The 22,469-nt window shown below is 37.4% G+C and overlaps 1 long non-coding RNA gene across 1 annotated transcript in view; it reads left to right on the plus strand.

Annotated features, from left to right (window-relative positions):
* The window catches only part of LOC113073828 (uncharacterized), a 53,265-nt gene continuing 30,796 nt past the window's right edge, over window positions 1-22,469 (plus strand). Inside the window, exons 1-2 of the long non-coding RNA XR_003280551.1 lie at window positions 1-51; window positions 14,096-14,246. This is a non-coding gene — a long non-coding RNA (uncharacterized LOC113073828). The remainder of the gene's footprint in view (window positions 52-14,095; window positions 14,247-22,469) is intronic.

Here is a 22,469-nt window from a genome sequence, read left to right on the forward strand (position 1 = left end):
GAAGAGAACCGGGAGATCTTGTGAGCGCGCGTGCGTCTGATGTTGCTAAAAGTAAGTTATTAATGTCGAAATTTAGGATTAATTATTGTAACTGAAAATCATATTTAGGTCAAAATTGTCAGTTGTTTGGGAACTAAATCCGCTGTAAAGAGTGATCTGTTTAAGCCCATTGAAATGCTCCAGTGCAAACGCAGACACATCAATCAGCGTCTCTGTGTTTTAGGTTAAAAAAATAAATTAAATAACCTTAAACTAACACAGATTAAATAAAATAACTCATGCATGTCCAAATTCCCCGCTCCTGTAATATTAACAGTTTTATTAAAATGAAACCATCTGTTTTTATATTGTGTATTATCAGTAACGTTATACATATGTATATTGTTTGGATTAACTAGACGAGTATCGTTAGACAGACATGAATGTTTATTCATAACAGTACTGAAAATAAGTAAATATCGTTAGCTGATGCTAACTGTCTAGCTAACAAGCTTGCTGGTGCTAACTTGAAGTAATTTTTATAAATAATGTCCAAATATTTTTATTCAACCACCTATATATATATGTATATAGATTACATCTTGGGACAAAAGAAAGGATGTGATGTTCAGAACATGGTAACTACAGTAATTATCAAAGAGGGGAAGAGATGCACCCCGTTTGGCCAGGGGTGTTTTTACACCACAGACAAGGTTTGAGAAAGAAAAAATCATTATGAAAATATAATTATATTTTCCTTAAAATGTTCTTCCTAACTTCAGGCCTTATTATCATGTCATATATAACTGTGATGTTCTGTAAAACCACAAACTTTAAAACACTTTCACAGATCACAGATTCCAAAATAATATTTGGTAGCACAACTATTAATAGTTCTAATAATAAATCATCACATGAATTCTAAAGATCATGTGACACTGAAGACTGGAGGAATGATGCTGAAAATACAGCTGAACATCACAGAAATAGATTATATTTTAAAGGATATTAAAATAGAAACCATATATTTTATTTTGATAATTTAGAATTATTACTGAAATACAACCTTTTTTGTTTCAAACAGTTCAATGAACAATAATAAATGAAGTACCTGGAGCTGACAATTAAGTAAATGTATAATAATTAGCAAAGATGGTTAATTTAGCGCTGTAAACGCGCGTGTGAGGGGCGGAGACGCGCCGCGGAGCGTCAGACGCGCGTGAGGACCAAACACAGCAGAACGGTAGGAAACTTCACTCCTCTTATTATTTCTCTTTTACTATAGCGATTTATTTTTAGACACGTGATCTGAGTCTTTCATAGATTTGTAGAGTTATTAGAGTATAGAGTTAGAGAAATTGAGTTTTTTTTTTTTACATTCTTTGGTCGAAGTTTTCAGATCGGCAATTCGGAGCCTGTTCGCGACTCGGTTGATTCAGATCGGGACTTCGGAGCCTGTTCGCGACTCGGTTGATTCAGATCGGCACTTCGGAGCCTGTTCGCGACTCGGTTGATTCAGATCGGCACTTCGGAGCCTGTTCGCGACTCGGTTGATTCAGATCGGCACTTCGGAGCCTGTTCGCGACTCGGTTGATTCAGATCGGCACCTCGGAGCCTGTTCGCGACTCGGTTGATTCAGATCGGCACTTCGGAGCCTGTTCGCGACTCGGTTGATTCAGATCGGGACATCGGGCATGTTTGACATTTTTTTTAAATTCAGATCTGGACATCGAAGCAGGAAGTGTTTGTCAAACAGTTAATTGGTGATAAATGAATATTTGGACTTGAGGCTTTTTTTTACTTGTCGATTCAGCAGGTACATGGACCCACACACAAAGGTGGACACACTCTAGACTTAATCATCAGTAGAGCTCTAAACTTTTCATCCATTGTTATTAAGGACGTTATTCATAACCGTACTGAAAATAAGTAAATATTGTTAGCTGATGCTAACTGTCCAGCTAACAAACTTGCTGGTGCTAATTTGAGGTAATTTTTATAAATAATGTCCAAATATTTATATATATATATATATATATATATATATATATATATATATATATATATATATATATATATATATATATATATATATATATATAGATTACATCTGGGTAGAAAAGAAAGGATGTGATGTTCAGAACATGGTAACTACAGTAATTATCAAAGAGGGGAAGAGATGCACCCCGTTTGGCCAGTGGTGTTTTTACACCACAGACAAGGTTTGAGAAGGAAAAAATCATTATGAAAATATAATTATATTTTCCTTAAAATCTTCAGGCCTTATTATCATGTCATATATAACTGTAATGTTCTGTAAAACAACAAACTTTAAAATACTTTGTTCTTACTGGTGAAAATCAGATGGTCATCTCTGTTTTCTCTCAGGTACATCACAGTGTAAGCTTCACAGTTGACATCACTGTCGTCAACGTAGTCTATATCAACAACAAAAATATATCTTGACTCCATATAGTGGTTATTTTGGAAAACATCCCAGGTATTTTGAACAGTAGAATTAAAAAAAAAAAAAAAAATGTGCTAATATAAAATAAAATGAGCCTATATAAAATTGCAAACATCTATCTTTCAGTACTTTTTTACTTAAGTACATAAAAAATTTTGTACTTTTGTACTTTCACTTGAGTAAAATTGAAAAAGGAGTACTTTTACTTTTACTGGAGTAATATTCTATTATACGTATCTGTACTTTTACTCAAGTACTTGATTTGTGTACTTCGTCCACCACTGCTCTTGAGAGAGAACTGATTTGGTTTTTGAGAGACTGTTTGATTGGTGAGCGCGCTGTGCTTATTCCATTCATTCATATCATGGTAGCCTAAGCTTTCAATATTTGCCTTTTAAATATATACAAATAATATAACGTGTAGCTATGATGTATTATTATAGGTAAAATTACTCTTGCAACGCTCTGATTTCTGAGAGATAAACAGAGAGGCGACAACAATGCGGTGTTTGATTTGCTCTCTTTTCACTCATAAAGTTTACATTCATTCACTTCTGGCGCTGATTCTCCGGCTCACCTGTTATCTAGCAAACACCAGACTCTGTCAGCTTTAGCCGAGTATTCAGGCAGAATTATTCCTTGAGCGTTATTCGTTTTTTAAGCCATTATCCGTGCCATTCTGAATAAGGTATTCGGCTTCAGGCACAACCCTAATTATTACATTACATATTTTATTTTTACATGCAACATAGATAAGGTCATATAGTAACAGTAATTCTAAAATTCATGTCGTACTTGCAAACACTTTGTATGCATTATGGTTAATGCATGCTGGAGTAGTCGATTGTTTCCGACAGAGCTCGACTAGTCTATGCAAGCCCTAGTACAGTATGACAAAAATTTCGCTGTATTTATGTGCGCATGCCCAGTAGAGCCAAACGTATCCATTCTAGCCTTGCTGCGCGCATTTGTCATATCCCGAGCTTTGCGTGTGTCTGTGCACTGTGCCAATTATAATCATATACATTTTTGACCACAGATATAATGTCAACAAAAAATAAAGTACATAAAAATTATTTGACCTTACAGTTCCAAACTTTGTTTGTTTATCCAAGTTTATCTCCCAGGGTCGGACATTACCAGGGCCCCAAAGGAAGAGAGGGCCCTTGAAAATTATGAATCTGAAATATATATTTTTTACCTGGATATTTTCATGGGTGGGGGCCATGGGGTCCCATCAGGGCTGCCTATGCATAGGGCCCAGGATCTTGTTTAACGCCCCTGTTAGCTTTAACCCTAATTATACACACTTGAACCTAATCAAGCTCTTACTAGACACACTAATCTTCCAGGTGTTTTAAGGCCAGTTGGAGCTAAACTTTTCAGGACATTGGCCATCCAGGATGTAGTTTGGAGACCCCTGTCCTACAGAGTTGTTACTTTGCACATGCTTTTTGATCATTACAAATAATAATGTAAAATGATTTTCTTAGAATAGGAGATATGCTTTCTCTCGCATCACAAACATTATCAGTAGTTAAGTATGTGGTCTTGAAGAGGACACTTTTTTCTTTCATTTGGACTCGGTCTTGGACTTGGACTCGAAACTTTTGGACTTGGACTTGACTTGGACTCGACAAAGCCGGACTTGACTACAGCTCTAGTCTCAAGCCTCCAGGTTTTCATCCGAAATATTTTAAACTGTGTTCCAAAAATGAACAAGGCTTTTACAGGTTTGGAACGACATGGGGTTAAAGGGGGGGTGAAATGCTATTTCATGCATACTGAGTTTTTTACACTGTTAAAGAGTTGGATTCCCATGCTAAACATGGACAAAGTTTCAAAAATTAAGTTGTATGATTGAAGGAGTATTTCTGTTCCAAAAATACTACTTCCGGTTTGTCACAAGTTTCGGAACGTTTTTTTCGAGTATGGCTCTGTGTGACGTTAGATGGAGCGGAATTTCCTTATATGGGTCCTAGGGCACTTCTGCCGGAAGAGCGCGCGCTCCTGTATAGCACAGCACTGAGAGCACAACAGACATTCACTGATCAGAGCGAGAGCGTCGCGAAATGTCACAAAAGGAGTGTGTTTTTGGTTGCCAGGGCAAGACAACCCTGCACAGATTACCTAAAGAGAAACAGCATTAAGGGACCAGTGGATGGAGTTTATTTTTACAGAGCATCAACGGAGTTGTGCAAGTGTTTGTGTTTGTTCCCTGCATTTCGAAGATGCAAAACAAACAAGGCCCAGTTTGACGACGGATTTGCACATCGTTTATTTCTTAAGGATAATGCAGTCCCAACGAAAAAGGGTCACAAAGTGTGTTGGAACCGCAGGCGGTGAGTAAAACTGCTTCAAATATCTCTGTGTTGTTAACTTAGCTATCGGCGCATAAGCACATCAAGTAAACAACATGCGATGTTGTCATCAAACTGCACTTTCCACATGTACAGCTTAAAAAAAAAAACGACAAAATGGAACTTAATCATTTTCCAAAACCGCTAAGCAAATATACCGATTATATATACAGTTTCAGTACATACCACATAGAGCCGCTGTTGTTGCTGCTGCTCTTGTTAAATTTCAGCCTCTGGATCATAAATATACGCTGAATCTGACTGTTAGCCATGGTTTGTTTTTGGTTGGTTTTGTCCTCAAGCTTCCAAACGCTATCAGCGCAAAAGCCTACTGGCTCTCGTGATTTAGCTCCGCCCACACGTCACGCCTACAGACGCTCGTGTTTTTCCGGAAAAAATCGGTACAGACTATCTTTCTCTTATGAATATAATAAACCTAAAGACTTTTTGGAGTTATGAAGGATGCAGTACTACTCTATAGGTACTCAAGATTAACAGGATATTGAGTGAAAACGAGCATTTCACCCCCCCTTTAAGTGATTAATGACAAAATGTTCATTTGGGGGTGGAGTAATGCTTTAACTTCCCTTTTGTGGGAAGTAGTGGCCTAGTGGTTAGAGAGTTTGACTCCTAACCCTAGTTTTGTGGGTTCGAATCTCAGGCCGGCAATAACACAACTTAGGTGCCCTTGAGCAAGGCATCGAACCCCCAACAGCTCCCTGGGCACCGCAGCATAAATGTCTGCCCACTGTCCACACTGTTTGTGTGTTCACTGCTGTGTGTGTGCCCTTTGGATGGGTTTAAATGCAGAGCACGGATTCTGAGTATGGGTCACCATATTTGGCTGAATTTCACGTCACTTTAATAAAAAATTTTATAAAATGAGTTTTATGAGTTTTACAAGAAAATATTGTGTTTTCTTCAAAATGGATCAACTTGCTGTTTCTTTTTAATCGTTTGTGAAATTTAATAGAAATTTCTGAGAAAAAAAAATTGTATCTCTAAACATTCATGTTCAAAATTATTAGTCAAATTTTGTGCAGAATCTTTTATTCTTCAAAAACAACAATAAACGCTGGCTGTAAGTGTCTGGAAGCTTCTGTCACCTCTACTGCAATCCTGGCCAATTCCTCACTTGAAAAAGATTTAAATTCAACCAAGTGTTTTTAATGAGAATTAAATCTGGACTGAACAAGCTACATTTTATGACTGATCCCTAAACCAGTAAGAAGATTTGGATGTATACTTTGGAAAGGCTGTCCTGCAGAAAAATCTGTAGATCATCAGCTTCAGTCTTTGCTCCCGAGGCATCACATTTCTTGTCAAAATGGCCTGATGCTTCAAAGAAGACATGATGCCCTTCATACAGTCATGATTTTCGAGTTCCAGCAACAGTAAAATGCTTCCATAACAGGACTGGTCCACCTCAAAGTTTGTCTATGGAGGTGTTTTTCTGTTTTCTGTCCAAAAAGTTCCAGTTTGGTCAAATTACTAAACAAAACATTCTTTTAGAAATCTACCCAAATGAATTTTAACATGTTCAAGTCAGCCTTTCAGGCCATACTTGTCTAGTGTTTCTCTTTATACTCAGCTTTGAAGGGTCTTTCTTCCTTTCATGTGGTCATCTTATAATTCTTTGTCTATACATTGCAGGTTTTTTGCAATTATATAGTGCCTTTTCTTCTTAATCCTCAAAGGTTTTCTGGTTTAACATATTTTTAGCTAAGGAATAGGGCTTTTAATGTCTTGGAAGTCTTCAAGTAGCCTTAGACTTTATAATTTACAAATCTCTATTACTTTTGAGAGAGTTATTTTGACTTTGCCATATTTGTTACTCAACTTTAGCTCATTCATGAGCTAAGTTCATAAGCTAATGTTCAGTAATGAATTTTATTATTATTATTTTATTTGTTTCTATTCTAGAGACTTAATTGTGTTTTATGACAATTTTAGTCCCCATCCATACAAATAAGTGACTTACAAACAGCAAAGTTGAGTTGGGGTTGAATAATTATGAAATAACTGTGTCATTAAAAATTGATTATAAAATCCTGGATCTTTAGGAAAGCTGAAGTTATTCTTGTTGTGTTCTTTCTTTGATTTATATATTTATATTATTATGGTACTATTTTTTACACTATTCAAACAGCAGTTCTTCACACTACAGTCCAGTAGGTGGCAGAAATGCACTTCCTGTTGTTTTATACCAACCACCATCAAATGGAAAAGCTGGTGCACTTCAGCACAAGTCATCAAGGTGAATATCCAAGACCAGACCTGAGCATGCCTGCTGTTTTTACACGAACAGCTACAACACAACATAACCTAAAGATAAGTGTTTTGATCACTGATGGTTGATGGATGAAATTTAACAGCTTTTGAGCTTACGAGCACAGGTCATTCAGCATTAGGCCACATGTATCTTTGTTCATTTTGTGTGTGTGTTTATGGCACTTCACTTCAGCACACCTGACTTAGATTGTGGGGAAAAAAACAATGCACTATTTCAGGCCTCCTCCCCCTTCTAGACCAGGCATCACCTAATGCTGACTTTTCAAAAGAGGAAGCCCATTTAGTGAAAGCTCACACATTGTCGGGAAAGTGAAAGTTTCGTTTGTGCAGAAAGAAGAAGTTTACTGGCCTCTTACTGGAAAAGACCCCCTTACTCCACCTAAACCACATATTTGGCAAACAATCGAAAGTCTCAGCGGGCTGTATTTACAACACCAGAAGGGAAATAAGAGGCGAGGTTAGAAATGTAAAAGTGGGATGACACTGAATGAGTGAATTCACTTGTTGTTGCCAACAGTTTACAACATCATTTGAGCTGCGCTCAATGTTCTGTTGTATTTGGCTGTGCTTAAACTCTTCCATTCAGTCCATTTCCTACTAAGATTTTGTTCCACAACAGTTTACATTGATTCATTTGACAGACACTTAAAAATGTAATTGGTTTGCGATGCATACAAGTTGTACACTTTTTATCTGCAGTATGTGCTTTCTGAATCAAACCCTTGGTGTTGCTAGTTTTGTTAATACAATATGTATACAGTATATGTTTTATGCTCACAAAGAAAGAGATGGCATGGCATTTTGAATCATGTGTTTTCATATGTAAAGGTTTTATGTTATTTGCTTTAATTTTTGATTACATTTTCTTTAGCCCTAAATTAATATTCTGTCTTTTATTTACTCACCCCTGTGTTAGTTAATAGCATTAAGTAAAATTTAGTTTTTTTACTTTACACAAAGCTGCTGTAAGACTACAGTTAAAGATACAGCTCATGAAAAATGAACAACATTTATGTTGTTCTTATGCTGTTTCTTTGTTGTTTTGGGAGCTCAGCAAATCCTTCAAAAATATCTTCTCTCCACAAAAAACATAACAGCACATGCATGTGTAAGAACATGATGAGGAGTAAATCATGTTGTTTGTTAATTTTTATTTATGAACTATCCTTTTTGCATCATTTACTTTGTTAATGAAAATGTTAGCTGCAAAAAACTATATATATATAAATAAATATATTTATATATATATATATTTTTTTTTTCATTATTTTATGACATTATTAAAACATCAATTTAATGATAAAGATAATAGATTTTCAAATAATTTGGTTTTGTAATAAAATTATTTGCACAAAAATCTTAAAATCTATAGAAATTTATGCTTAAAACAAGGATATTATGATCTCTATGTTGAATTTATCTGAAAAAAGACTAACGCAAATATACAGTGTCTTGTTCTTAGGATGTTGGGATATTTTAAGACAAAACTACTGATTAAGAAGAAATGTTTTTATATTTTAGTTTTACTGTGGTACTGTAGCAGAAATTGCCAGGAGGGAGCGTTGTATAACAGCTAAAACACATCTTATGATATTACTTATAAAGAAGCCTGGCTTTTAAATTTACACAAGGTTCCTGGCTCTAACAATTCCCTTAGCTTATTATTACTCATCTCATTTCAAGTGTTGTGAGCGCATGGACTTTCCGTTCACTGTCAGTGACCTTTCCCGAACATGTCATATTTTTCTAGCAATGTTTATGTCTGTCCTCCCTCGCTCTGCTGTACATCATGATCTGCGGCCCCTCTTGTTTTTAGAGAGCGTGATATTCCTCTGCTGACACATGACAGATTCTGTGGAATTTCCCCCGAATTTAGCTTCCTGTCCAGTAGAGTATGAATGTGTTTGTTCCGGGAGCTACTTGACGGCGTTTTCTTTTGTGGAATTTATGGAGATCTTGGGCATCTGGGATGATGGACCATTTTTGGGAAATTAATTATTGTGCACACAGCTGTCTGCTTCGGTCAAGCATGTTGTATTTTTTGTATTGATCGTTTCATCTTGTAGTAAAGGGCTGAAATGCTCTTGTGATGCCAGACTGGAGTAAATGGTTCCCATGGTAACAGAGGAGTCTGGCTGCCACCCAGACCCTGCACTGTGCTAGAACAGACAGAGCATTCTGGGATATAATACATCAGAACTACCACCATCACCTTGCCTAACCCTGCCTCCCACACACACGTTTAAGAGTGCAGAGCAACTTGCGTAACTGCATCAATCTGTTATATTTGGAAATAGTATCCATCACCATTCAATAGTATCCATCATCCTTCAAGCATTATACAATCACTACAGGTATTTTAAAGCAACTAGTTTTGCTTCAGGATGCAAATCAGATTCTAAATTTGAAATCATATGGTTACTAGAATACTTACTAATCCCAAAATTGTGAAAAATTGTGTATATAACAGGTAATTTTGGATATTCAATTGTGCTTTATTGATTTACACTTACTTTACCAAGACAATTTAATAATGATGTCAAATTACATCTGTTACATTTTTGTTTAATGAAAATATATTTTTTTTCATACCGTACTTTGCAATATTGTGTTGCCCAAATTCACTTGTAGCATTAAAAAAAGATTCAATTTCTCCTGATCAACCACAATTTTAATATAAATGCATTCCTAAAGCACAATTATGGTTAGTTGCAGGTTATAATTCGGGTTTAATATTATTTTCCTTGCCGCCTGCAACCTGCCATATGAAAACACAGCTTAATAGCATTATCTCCATGGATCTTCAGGCAGTCATTGGTGATGCAGTATGATGTTTAGCCCACATGACCGCTGTAGTTAGTCATCATAAACCGGAAGATGATTCAGTGTCCGACAAGTTCTATAATCATTCTGGGATCATCAGATGAACAAAACAATCTGTAATTTGGAAAAAAACAGGCTGTTTGTTGCCAGTGATTTTAAGCATGTTATTCCTGTTTGAGGAAGTTCTGAGAAACAGGCCCAGCTGTTCCTCAGCTGATGGATAGATGGCGTTGTAGAGTGAATGAATCTGTGCCTCCTTGGCAAACCAACACAGTACAGGTCGTGTGAATCTGGCTCCATCTCAGAGTGCTCTGAATTTGTCATTCAGTGTGTAGTTACAAAGATTTTTTTGTTTGTTTTATTTGTTCCGCGCTGAAAAGGATGCCGGTGAGAAAGAAGTTGATCTTTAATCCTTGCATTGTTTCATGTTATTATTGTTTATAACATTTCCACTTTACCTAATAAGGTTCTGTTTCAAGTGCTGCATAATAATGACAAAAGCACATCTTGCAATACATTTTTTAAAGACATCTATGAATATCTTTCTCAAGAAGTCATAAGTGTAGAAGTGGCTGATGTGTCATTAGTTCTTGCTCTTCAAGAAGCTCTTTGGCTTTGCCCATGTTAGGGTTCATGAGGAAGGTCAAGCCTTTCAGATATTAAAAGCAGCAAAGCTCTTGGTTTCCTTTCAGAGTTCTTCTCTTTACTTTCATATCTTCCCTCAATTGGTCTGTGCTTTCTTTTAATACCTTCAGAAACTCTCAAGCGGTCGGCTTCATATTGCTTTCATATGCAATTTACCACATTACTATTTACGATCATTCTGGTAGCATGTGAAGGCAGAGACAATGGCTATGTTACATCTACATATTACTAAATAAGTCCATTATAAAATTGTAATTACAGATTCAGATCAGAATTTCAGAATAACATCAAACGCCTCATCTTTACAAATTTACATTAGCACTATTCACGAAATATCAAAGTAGCTATTATGAAAATTGATTGTACATTTTGAGCACTGGGACAGACAGTTTTTTTTTTTTTTTTTGGCTTCTGGAGAGTTTAAACCGGTATTGCTCAACAAAATTCACCATGTGCTTGGGGTATTCCCAACTGAATATGAAATAACTAACAAAGAGACACTCCATTGCCTCCATCACATCCATTTCTTGCGCTCACAATGTTGACACCCTCAATATTGATGCATCAGTGATTTTTTTTGCCTGTTTCATTTAAATTGTGGAAATGTTTTTGTGAGAAGCCGCCCTCTCTAGCGATCCCCAGCGGGATCGCGAATCATTTGAGTCAGATCGGGAGTTCGTAGCGGGATCGCGAATCATTTGAGTCAGTTTGGGAGTTCGGAGCGGGATCGTGAATCATTTGAATCAATTCGGGAGTTCAAAGCGGGTTCGCGAATCATTTGAGTCAGATCGAGAGTTCGTAGCGGGATTGCGATTCATTTGAGTCAGTTTGGGAGTTCGGAGCGGGATTGCGAATCATTTGAGTCAGGGTGGGGATCGCAAATCATTTGAATCAATTCGAGGGTTCGTAGCGGGGTCGCGAATCATTTGAGTCTGTTCGGTAGTTCAAAGCGGGTCCGCGAATCATTTGAGTCAGATCGGGAGTTCGTAGCGGGATTGCGAATCATTTGAGTCAGTTTGGGAGTTCGGAGCGGGATCGCGAATCATTTGAGTCAGGTTGGGGATCGCAAATCATTTGAATCAATTCGAGGGTTCGTAGCGGGGTCGCGAATCATTTGAGTCTGTTCGGTAGTTCAAAGCGGGTTCGCGAATCATTTGAGTCAGTTCGGGAGTTCGGAGCGGGATCGCGAATCATTTGTGTCAGTTTGGGGGTTTTCGGAGCGGGATCGCAAATCATTTGTGTCAGTTTGGGAGTTCGGAGCGGGATCGCGAATCATTTGAGTCAGTTTGGGGATCACGAATCATTTGAATCAGTTCGGGAGTTCGTAGTGGGTTCGCGAATCATTTGAGTCAGTTCGGGAGTTCGTAGCGGGATCGCGAATCATTTGAGTCAGTTTGGGAGTTCAAAGCGGGTTTGCGAATCATTGTCAGTTTGGGGATTGCGAATCATTTGAGTCAGTTTGGGAGTTCGGAGCGTGAATCATTTGAGTCAGTTCGGGAGTTCGGAGCTGGTTCGCGAATCATTTGAGTCAGTGCTTTAAGTGGGCCGCCTCGAACGTGCTTTTAGCGTACAGGTATGTTCATTTGGACATCTGTTTGAATAGAGATTTTAATCCTTTTCCTGCGCTGCTGCTTTTCAGAGAGCCATTGACAATGCACGCTTCCTAATTCATCCCACCTAAAGCAGAGACTACATTACCCCATACACCGTTTTACAAGTGAAAAGCGCATGTGTCGCTTTTGCCGCTGTCAGTGTCAAGAACTCAACGTGGCTGGAGAGGGTGTGTGAAATGCGTACATTTGGCTCGGTAAAAATACTAATACAGTGAACAACACTTAATATGCTCTGCTGGCTTCAGACTCTTGAGTACTTAAAGAACACGATCAGAATCAGCTGACTCGCTAGCTGACAACCCACCGGGATGATATTGGAGGTCAGACGCAAGCTAATGAAGTAATGCAGTAGCTCTTTGTAAGGATATTTTTTTTTCAAAATCCTTTTGGAAATTTTATTTATGTTCAGTAGTTCTTTCTAGCTCAAGCAAATCCACAAACTAATAAAAGGATTTATTATTAAGGTCGCCTGTTGACTGCTGTATATAAAACCCCTTCAGTATAGTTGTTGTTACCTCAGGGGATGAGGGGAGTCATCAAAAAAAAAAAAAAAAACGCTATAATAGAGTCATAATAAATATGATTTTTGTTTTATGGATCTGCCTTTTAACAGTATCAAGTATATTCAAAAACTAAACAAATCGTGCCTAAAAAGTGGAAGCATAGGTTAATGTAAAGTTACATGATGAAGTCATACTAGTGTGCGTGTGCATTTTGAATGCGTTCTTTCACTGCATTATTCTGTGTATTCAAATTCATTTATGAATGCATGTGAATGATCACAAAATTCAAGATATGGGGGTTAGAAAATGTATATATTTATATCATTTTATGTAGTTAATCAATATCACACGAAGAGTGCCATTTCAGTTTTTCTCCAAAAATCTGCATGATTAAAATGTGATATTAAGTTACTACAAACAATAATTTAATTACAAATACAAAATGTTGCAGTATAATTTAATATATGAATGAATAATAGCCTAAAGAACCTTTGTGCCGAAAGAGTTGGTTCTTGTCATTATAGAACCTTTTTAGCATAAAAGGTTCTTTGGAGTTGAGTAAAGAACCCTATGGTGTATGAAGGGTCAGAAAGCTCTCAGATTTCATTTAAAAATACCTTAATTTGTGTTCCGAAAGATTAAAAAAGGTCTTACGGTTTGGAATAACATCAGAGTGAGTAATTAATGATAGAATTTTCATTTTGGGGTGAACTAACTCTTCAAAAACCATGTATTTCTTTCATTGGATTAAAATGATCTTGGTGGTTAAATGCACACTAAATAAAACTTAATACCTTTTTACACATGTGCTGAAAGCCCTTAAAACAATTGCTGTCTGCAGCTTTTTATTTATTTATTTTGAAAGTTTGAAAGAAATTGAAAGTTATTCACAATGAATTTTGGTTGCTGCACGAAACTGGTATAAGTTAGCAACAGCAACTAAGGTTGGTCATTTTTTTTGCAAAATAAACCCAGTTCAGGATGATCGGAACACAGAAGCATATCTTAAATTGAAAATTGATGGTTCGTTTCAAGATCTTATTGAAATGCACCCCCCTCCATTTTCTTTAATCTAGCAATGATTCTGCATGACATATTTGTTCTTAATGGAAAGGCGTCTTAAAGACAAACATGGATTGAGGAAGACAAAAAGCTACAGGAGGTGCTCTGTAACCTATTGGTTCCAGGACCGGCCTCTCTGAACTCTTTCTGTGACCCCAATTTCATCCTATGTCCATGGTCTCTTTGGACGCTGCAGTCACCCGTAATTGGTTTTGACATTCTGTGTTTCGCAGTGTGTGTGAACAAGCTGTCTTTGGTGTACCATGTCCATGAGGTTCATGGGAAGAAGCTAGCAAAGCCCTGCCCAAATCTAAGCTTCCCCCTCCTCTTGTCTCCTCCTCTCCGGTCTAGATCCATTGGCTGGCATCTCTGTGGTGGAATGCTGCTGGGACCCCCTTCTAACCTCCTCTCAACCCTCCCCTTGAGTCCACCCATCCACCCATTAGGAATTCCAGCAGGGCACTGTGGGTGGGATGAATGGCATGAGAGCCAAGGAAATGAAGTAGGAAGTTTTCACAAGAGTTTAGTCTTTGTTTATGACTTCTTTGTTTTTTGTTCTGTCTGTCTGTCTGTCTATCTATCTGTCTATCAGTCATTCTGTCTAACATTGTTTGTCTGTCTGTCTGTCTAAATGTGACAACGGCCAAAAAACGGTCACATGGTTGATGATGGTTATTTATGATGTCCATACTATGATTTCTGACTGTTTTTGCAGCTCAGTTTTAGTTAGTTAAGACTTCGTGTTAGATCTCCCATCCTGACTTGCTGAAAACTGTGTAAAGCCCTTCTAACACCAGCTAGACTGACCAACTAAGACCAGTACACCAGCTAAGTTTAAAGCAAAAGTTTAGAGAGAATTGGTTGCATTGCTATATTATTTGAGAGAGCATTTCTGCTATGTTTCAGCCTTTTTTAATTTTTCGGCTTTACACTCCCATTACAGTAGTGCAAGCAACTTGAAAATAAAACATTAATTTAATTCTACAAAGCATTTTAGGCATATCCAAATCCATTCCTAAATTAATTTACCTTTAATAAAGCCGTTTATGGGGAGTTTATTGGCTCCACTGTCCTTCTGGGGGCATCGAGTTCAACTAATGCAAAGCATCTGTACAATCTAATGAAAGAAAAAAAACTGTCGTTCATTTATTGTGTGCCATAATTGTCCAAGTGAATGAGCGTGGACCGGTCGGTGTGTTTTGGTCTCACACTGAGTCTGTGGGTTGCGTTCTGTGTGTGGCGCGGGACCCCCGCTCCTCAGGACGCTTTTGTGTGGGCCTCCAAAGAGGCCAAGTTCACAGAGACACAAAAGCGGGGAAGAAAACCGGAGGGAGTGGGGTGACAGGGGGCAGCTATCAAAGGATATCAGCACATTCTTACAGCCACTGCTCGCTAATGCATTGTGATTTGAATAGCGGAGCGGGGTGAATGAAATGAAGACTTGTAAAGAAGATGAGAAACTGAATTTGATAATGGATGTCAGGCCTTGTGGAATTCCAGATGCTTTTGAAATAACAGAATGGGGAGTTGGTTCTGTGAAATCGTGAGATAAAAAGATCAGACGCTTTGTTTGATTTTAAGAAACATGGCGCTTCTGAGTTGTTAGAAAGACTGCAAAATCATAAATGTGCTGTAAATATATTTCATCCATAAATGACAAGTGTATTAGGAGATAAAGTGCTCTCTTTTCAAACTCAATCTGCTCTTTTTCTTAGCTTTTCTTTGCAGACAGAACTGTACAGTATCTCTCTCTTATTCTGTTTGGGAGTGGGTGAAGAGAGCAAGAGGGGCCCTAAATCAAATAAACATCACAGCCCTGATTGCTTCATCTCTGCTTTCCAAGAAAACCAGACATCCATGCTGAGAATAAACTCTATTTGCATTGTCTCTTCCGGCCGTGGACCTCTAAGTGTATTTTATTGAATCCGGTCTCATTAGAGAGCTGGACCAGCAGAGATGATGCTGCTGTAGACAGCACTCAACTATAGCACTTATATCCAGAGAGATATATATGAACACTACACTGTGTTTTGGACCCATAATGGATTCTTCCCCACTCTTGAGTCTCTTGTTACTACAAACTCTGTTGTTTACGGCACTGCTCTTGCGTGCTCATTAATTACGGATGAGATGGTGGTGTCGTGCATCCTGATTTAGTCATAATGACTAAGTTATTTTCGTTGTGATGGGAGAAGATATCTGCCTTGATCTCTCTGCTCTGTTGATGGCTTGCATTGCTACTACAAAAGCAAAATGTATAATTATCCCTCTGATTAGCATATACTGTAACAAACACCTTCCCATAAATGTACCATAGTAACCATTTAGAAAAAAAAAAATGCTGTAGTTAGTTAACATGATAAATCTGTGTATAAATAAAATGACAAAGATTTTGAGAGCCTCTCACATGCGTTGAAGGAGATCTAATATTAATTAGAATGATTGAAACTGTGGTTACCATGGTCACTTTTTTTGGGGTTAGTACAATAGTGCATTTGTTGATTTAAATTAAACTGTGGAATGAAGGTTTTGACACAGCATGGTCCAGCGTGTCCAAAGAAAGATACACATTTCTGACATTTCTTAACCATAATGTAATTGGAAAGAATGTCAGCTAAACTTGGCATCTAATAAGGACAGATACGCTTCTCTTCAGCCTCCAAACAGCAAAAAGACCTTGAGTTTTGAAGGAGGCCAAACCGTCTGCCAGCATTGTCTGTCTCCATGCAGCTAGAGGGAGCAGAGCATGATGGGAGGTGGGATTGTGGGGAGGTTTGGTTCTCACAGGCTTCACTTTCTGAGAATTCCTGCCAACACCCCTGAACACACACACACACACACACACACACACACACACACACACACACACACACACACACACACACTGACTCTTCAATGCTGTTTCCCAATCATTGCCCTTCAATACAGACCTGTGGAATGAAGGGGGTCACGATGAGAGCCAGGCCACATGAGTGTATTGGTCAGAGCATGTGTATGAAAAAAATAAATTGCATTATATAAAAACTAAATAATATATTTATGTAAATTTATATGTATGAAAATTATATATATGTATGTGTGTGTGTGTGTGTGTGTGTGTGTGTGTGCGTGTGTGTGTGTATATATATATATATATATATAGTTGATTTTACTGATATTGATAGCTAGGTTGGACCATATTTGCTTATACCGATTAATCAACCGATAGTTACCGATAGTCCCTAGAAACCATCTAAACACCTTAGCAACCACCTAGAACCACCTAGAAACACCCAGAATACCCTAGCAATGCCATGGCAACCATCTTTAGCACATTTTGCACTGTGCAAGTTGATTTGCATTTATTTCTGGTTTGCTTTGTAACACCAGTTTTCTTTTAAGTATGTTGGAGGGATATGTAAATACCCTGATATATTAATTCAGCAATTGTTCTGTGCCATTCTACACATCAACGTAGAATGGTATGACATAGAATTACCATAGCATTTCTTTTGTATGAGAGAAGAAATATACCAATATAACAAACATGTGCAATGTTCTTAATCTGTTATCTTTAATCATAATCTGTAATCTGCCTTTGCAGTCCAGTGTTACACAGGAGATGTTTTCTAGAATCTTTTCCTTTTTTCCTCATCAAACAGGCTTATCTGAGTTCCCAAATGCCTCTTCCTCAGCAGCTATCCTATTTGTGGAGTCAGATCTTTTGAAGAACTCTCTTAAAAAGCCTATTTAAAGGTCTGAACAGCATATTGTTCGGCGAGATCAGAGTAAAGCTCAAAAGACAGAGGAAGAAAGAGAGTGAGCATTTGGGGTCATACATCACTTAACTGGTCACATTAACTATTAACAATGTGTATCTGAAGTGCTTAACCCATAGTGGACGGCCGCTGGCTCCCTTTACAATAGTTTAAATCAGCGTAGGACAATGCCAGGGTCTCACAGAGGGCAGGAGATGGGCCGGGAATGAGAGCGTGGCGGCTACCTCTTCCTTTCTCTCTGTCTTCACATGCCATCTCCTTTATGGTCCCCTGTGGCGATACTCCCATGCATCACTGCACAATATCTTCCCTCATTATTTTTCAATTCCACAATTTATCACTTTCTACTGTTTAATGAGCTTCTTGTTGGTGCCCCAGTAATTCAAGACATTACATTTTTTTTTGAATCCTGGTAAATTGTCTTTAATGAAACCTATTTATTGCTTCATTTCCATGGGACTTTCTTTAACATAAAACATATTAGTATTTAATTGGGCCCATTAAAGAAAAAAAAAAGTAGTTCATTCAGTTTTAATGGAATGTTTTAAGAGTGAATTGGTGCCATAGGTCACATGACTCATATTTCAATGACTTAATATTACATTTATTCTCATTACACCATACCCGTATGAAAATACAAAAGTGTTTGCTTCTACATTATTATCAAGATTAATGATCAACACCTTCCATCTATCCATCCATCCTCTAAACCATTTTGTATGGGTTATTTATTCATTTATTTTGAAGACAAGGAATATTTCGCTGAAGTTTTTCTACTTTTTTGGAGCTTGACGGCTTTAGTCACTTTCATATGGGAAAAAAAACGAAACATTCCCTTTTGTTCCACATAAAAGTCGTCATACAGGTTTATGAGGTCATAAAAGAAAGTAAATAATGACATGCTTGTCATATTGTCATATAAAACAATTCATTTGATTAAGCACACTGACATAACCTACTGAACATAACTAGCATAAACTGACATTTAACTACATAAATGGCAATGAGTAATGCAGAGACTTCTGCAAACATCTGCAAAGTATAAGTGGATGGGTTCATACGTTACTTATGAAATGATCATTTTAACAGTACAAAGCCATAAAATTATGCATTGTAAGGCTATATTTCATGGTCATAAAATATTTTTAACCATAACTCACACTTTAAACAATTGACTAGCATTTTACTGGCGCATTTTCTCATTGGTTTAGCATCAAAGTTATTGTAATTTTTCCAATCCTTGTGGATTATGTATTTGTTTAATCTAATGTTTCTCTTTTTCTTAAGGGATCCTCACACCCTTTCCGTGTGTGCTCATGAAAAGAACACTAATGATTTTTGCTCCTTGTCCCCATGCACATCCGAACCCTCAGCCCAGAGCAATAATGCGCCTCTCTGTGTGTGTGTGTGTGTGTCTTTGGAGGAAGGGATCCTGTTCCTGTTATTGTTAACTGCGGTCGTCCCCATTGAACCCTTTAGCTCCGTCCATATCAGTCATGTTTTTGAGGATTGGTCTCCAAAAATGTTTCTGAGGCTCTGAATCTGAATAGATCCTTCATTAAAGGCGACACATTTAAAGGTTGCAGTTTGTCTTGGGATTTCCACCAAACTGTCAGCGGGCCGCCCCGATGTCAAGAATCGTGTCACAGGGGAAAATAGATCTAATTTGCTATTTCATATCAGCGCCATGCAGAAATGCCCCAGTTCAAAACACAGGTCTGTGTGCCATGTGATTTCTTTCACAATTAGAGCAGTGTTGTAGATTATCAGAGTTTGGCTAATGAGAAATCCTCACATGGGAATATCACCGTTGAACATATGAGAGAACAGAGCAGCTGCTAAACAATCACATGCATGCGATCTGTTGGGAGTGAGTAAGTGAGTGTGTTTGACAGGCTGCAGGGTATCACCGCTTACACATGTGCCGTATCGTCCCGTGGGAAGTGGGCAGTCATGTGCTCTAGAGGAAAAGGCCTTCAGTTGTGACTCAAAGGAATCGGAGAAAGGTCAAGAAAGGGCTTAGAAAAGAACTGCAGGCTACAGTATTCATTGCTTCACACTCATCAATATAACATTTCCCTCATGCTTAACCTTTACTAAATAAGCCATGTGATGTGTGCAATTGTGCATGTGAGCTTGTGTGCATAAGTGTGTATAAAAGTGTGGGTGGATTTAGAAAGTTTGCTGTCGTATAACAGATTAAACACATCATGACAAACGGTCTGTTTATTGATGATAACATAGGCTTTGCTCCAATACTTGCCTGTGTAAACGCCATTTCAAGGCTTTTTAGACACTACTGATGCAAAAGACTAATCAAATATGGCAAAAATAATTTATTAATTTATTATTGCTTATTATTATCTGTCTTGTTTTCCAGTGAAATATTTAGGTAACACTTTAGTATAGAGACCAATTCTCACTATGAAGTAGTTGCTTATTAGCATGCCTATTATTAACATATTGACTGCTTATTAGTACTTACTGTATAAAGCACATATTCTGAATGACCATAATCTACAGTACATCCCTAATCCTACACAAAAACTAAATTTAACAACTAACTATTAAGCAGCAAATTAGGAGTTTGAGACAAAAGTCGTAGGTAAGGGTAGTTAATTGCGAGAATTGAACATTAATAATGTGTGACCAATATTTAAGACAAATTTGCATAGTGTTGTATAAGATTTTATGCTTGACTATAGCTTGAATTAAGTTTATATTTTTATCAAATGTAGTTTAATAAAAAGTAACGAAGCACTAAGAAAAAACAGTTCTCAATCAGGACACAAGTCATTTTGAGCCATTTTGTTCCTCTAGTAATAGATACAGTTTTTAGGATGTAATCGTATACGTTCATACCAAATATTTTCGGTACAGGTCTTTCAGTCTGGTACACATGTACACATGCTGTTTAAATGCATCAGTTCTAACGGCAGCATGTAGTGCGAATGAGCGCAAGTGAACTGACATGTGGCCAAGTATTGTGACCCATACTTGAAATTTGTATTCTGCATTTAACCCATCCATGTATATTTTACTTTACCAGTTACTGGTGTCTTAACATTGTTATTTTATACAAGTTATTTTGTGTTTTTGGTGTAATGCAATGTGTTTAAGGTTCAAAAAACAAATTTTCCACATAATGTACATTATTGTTGCTCCTCTATGCCCCGCCTTTCTTAAATGCGCAGATTTTTACAAAGATCAAATTTCTGAAAAGTGAGGTGTATGCTGAATGGCCAGCTTTCCAGTGCATTGTGATTGGCCGAATTCCTCAAGCATGTGACAAGCGTGTGATGCAAATTTTACACTGCTTTCCATACTGTAATTAGGTGTGTGATGCTGTAATGCTGCATCAATGTGCAATGAGACAAAAACAATAAAATCCATTATAAACGAGGCATTTGTTGCATCTAATAGGGACATAATTATTAATATATAATGGAGTGGTCCCAGTGGTAATAAAAAAAAAAATAAAAACATTTATGGAAGTACAGCTGCATCAGATTTATGTCTTTTGTTGGAAATCAACACATAAGAATATATGTTAATGGAAACAGCGCGAAACATCAGTATTATAGTTCCTCCCAAGGCAACCCTCCAGGAGCTCTGCTTTTTGGAGAGAAAAATATTTTTATAAATATGAGAAAACTAGACTTTTTGGAGAGATGAAGGATGCATTACTACTCTATAGGTATTCAAGATTAACATGAGATTAGGTGAAACTGTGTATTTTACAGAATGTACCTTTTAAAAATAAATAGTAATTGAATTTAAGTTTTGGCTTTGTTGTTAATTGTAACATTAATGTAAGGTTGTGTAATGTAAAAGACCCCCAACAGTAGTTAGAGCAGATGCTGAGGTGGATTTTTCTCCGTAAGAAAATGTTAATTGTACTTGAATTTATGTAAAGGAAAGGCAATTTGTTCAGTAAAGCATTGTTTTATAATAAATAAAAAAACACCGAACCGTGACATCAAAATAGATGTACGTACCAAACTGTCATGTTTGTGTTCTGTTAGAAAATAAAAAACACTTTTTATATAGTTATTTATATTGTGTGTGTGTGTGTGTGTGTCTTTGTATATATTATATTTATATAATTTATTATATAATTTATTATTCATATTTGGATTAAAAAAACAAATGATATCCAATATGAGTCCATTCTTACGTGAGCTTTGCGTGGAAGTTTATTTTTTTATTTTTTTTATTTTTTTTTAATGTACAACTTTTCAAATTAGCCATTTCAGTAAGCAAGCAGCCTTAAAAGGGAGCTGCCTATGTAGGCAGTACAGGGCAAGTCAGCTCACTATAATTTTTCTGATAGCGATTTAGTCTGTAGTCATAAAATCTGAGATTTGTCCATTAGGTTTGTTTTCTCTCTCATCTTGTTTCTACATTAGTCATGCACTATTGCACAACAAGGAAGTGACATCAGTTTAACATTTGTCCCCTCCAGTGTCATTGCCCTGTGACCTACTTTAGCTCTCTTTCTGTCACTTAACACCTGTTCATCTTCCCAGGGTGCTTTACCCATCTTCACTTTTTGGTCTCTGACACACTTCCACCTGCTTGGGCCTGTCGTACTTGATAAAACAATACCGATTTGTTAGCCCACACCTGCACCGCTCCACCTGTTCAGAGTCCACCATGACTAAACCTCACTGACTTATCAGTTTCTCAACTGTCATGACAGGTCACGGGCCACAAAATGCCTCTATAAAAGTCTGTTTTCTACCAATGAGCTGCTCATCTTTACTCAGATCTGCAGCATAGGGCTGGTTCAGGCTGTGAGAGCCAGGGATCCATCATCGGCCGTGTCATTAATCCTAATTAGATTACAGATGATGGCATGGCACTAGACCTGAAGTCCGTTATATTGAGCAGGAAATTTACAGCACGTCTGATCGCAGGTGTAACGCACAGTAGCAGCTGGATGAAGCGGGACTGCTTAATGCATT

This window comes from Carassius auratus, unplaced genomic scaffold (assembly GCF_003368295.1).
Source record: "Carassius auratus strain Wakin unplaced genomic scaffold, ASM336829v1 scaf_tig00012939, whole genome shotgun sequence".
NCBI lineage: Eukaryota > Metazoa > Chordata > Actinopteri > Cypriniformes > Cyprinidae > Carassius > Carassius auratus.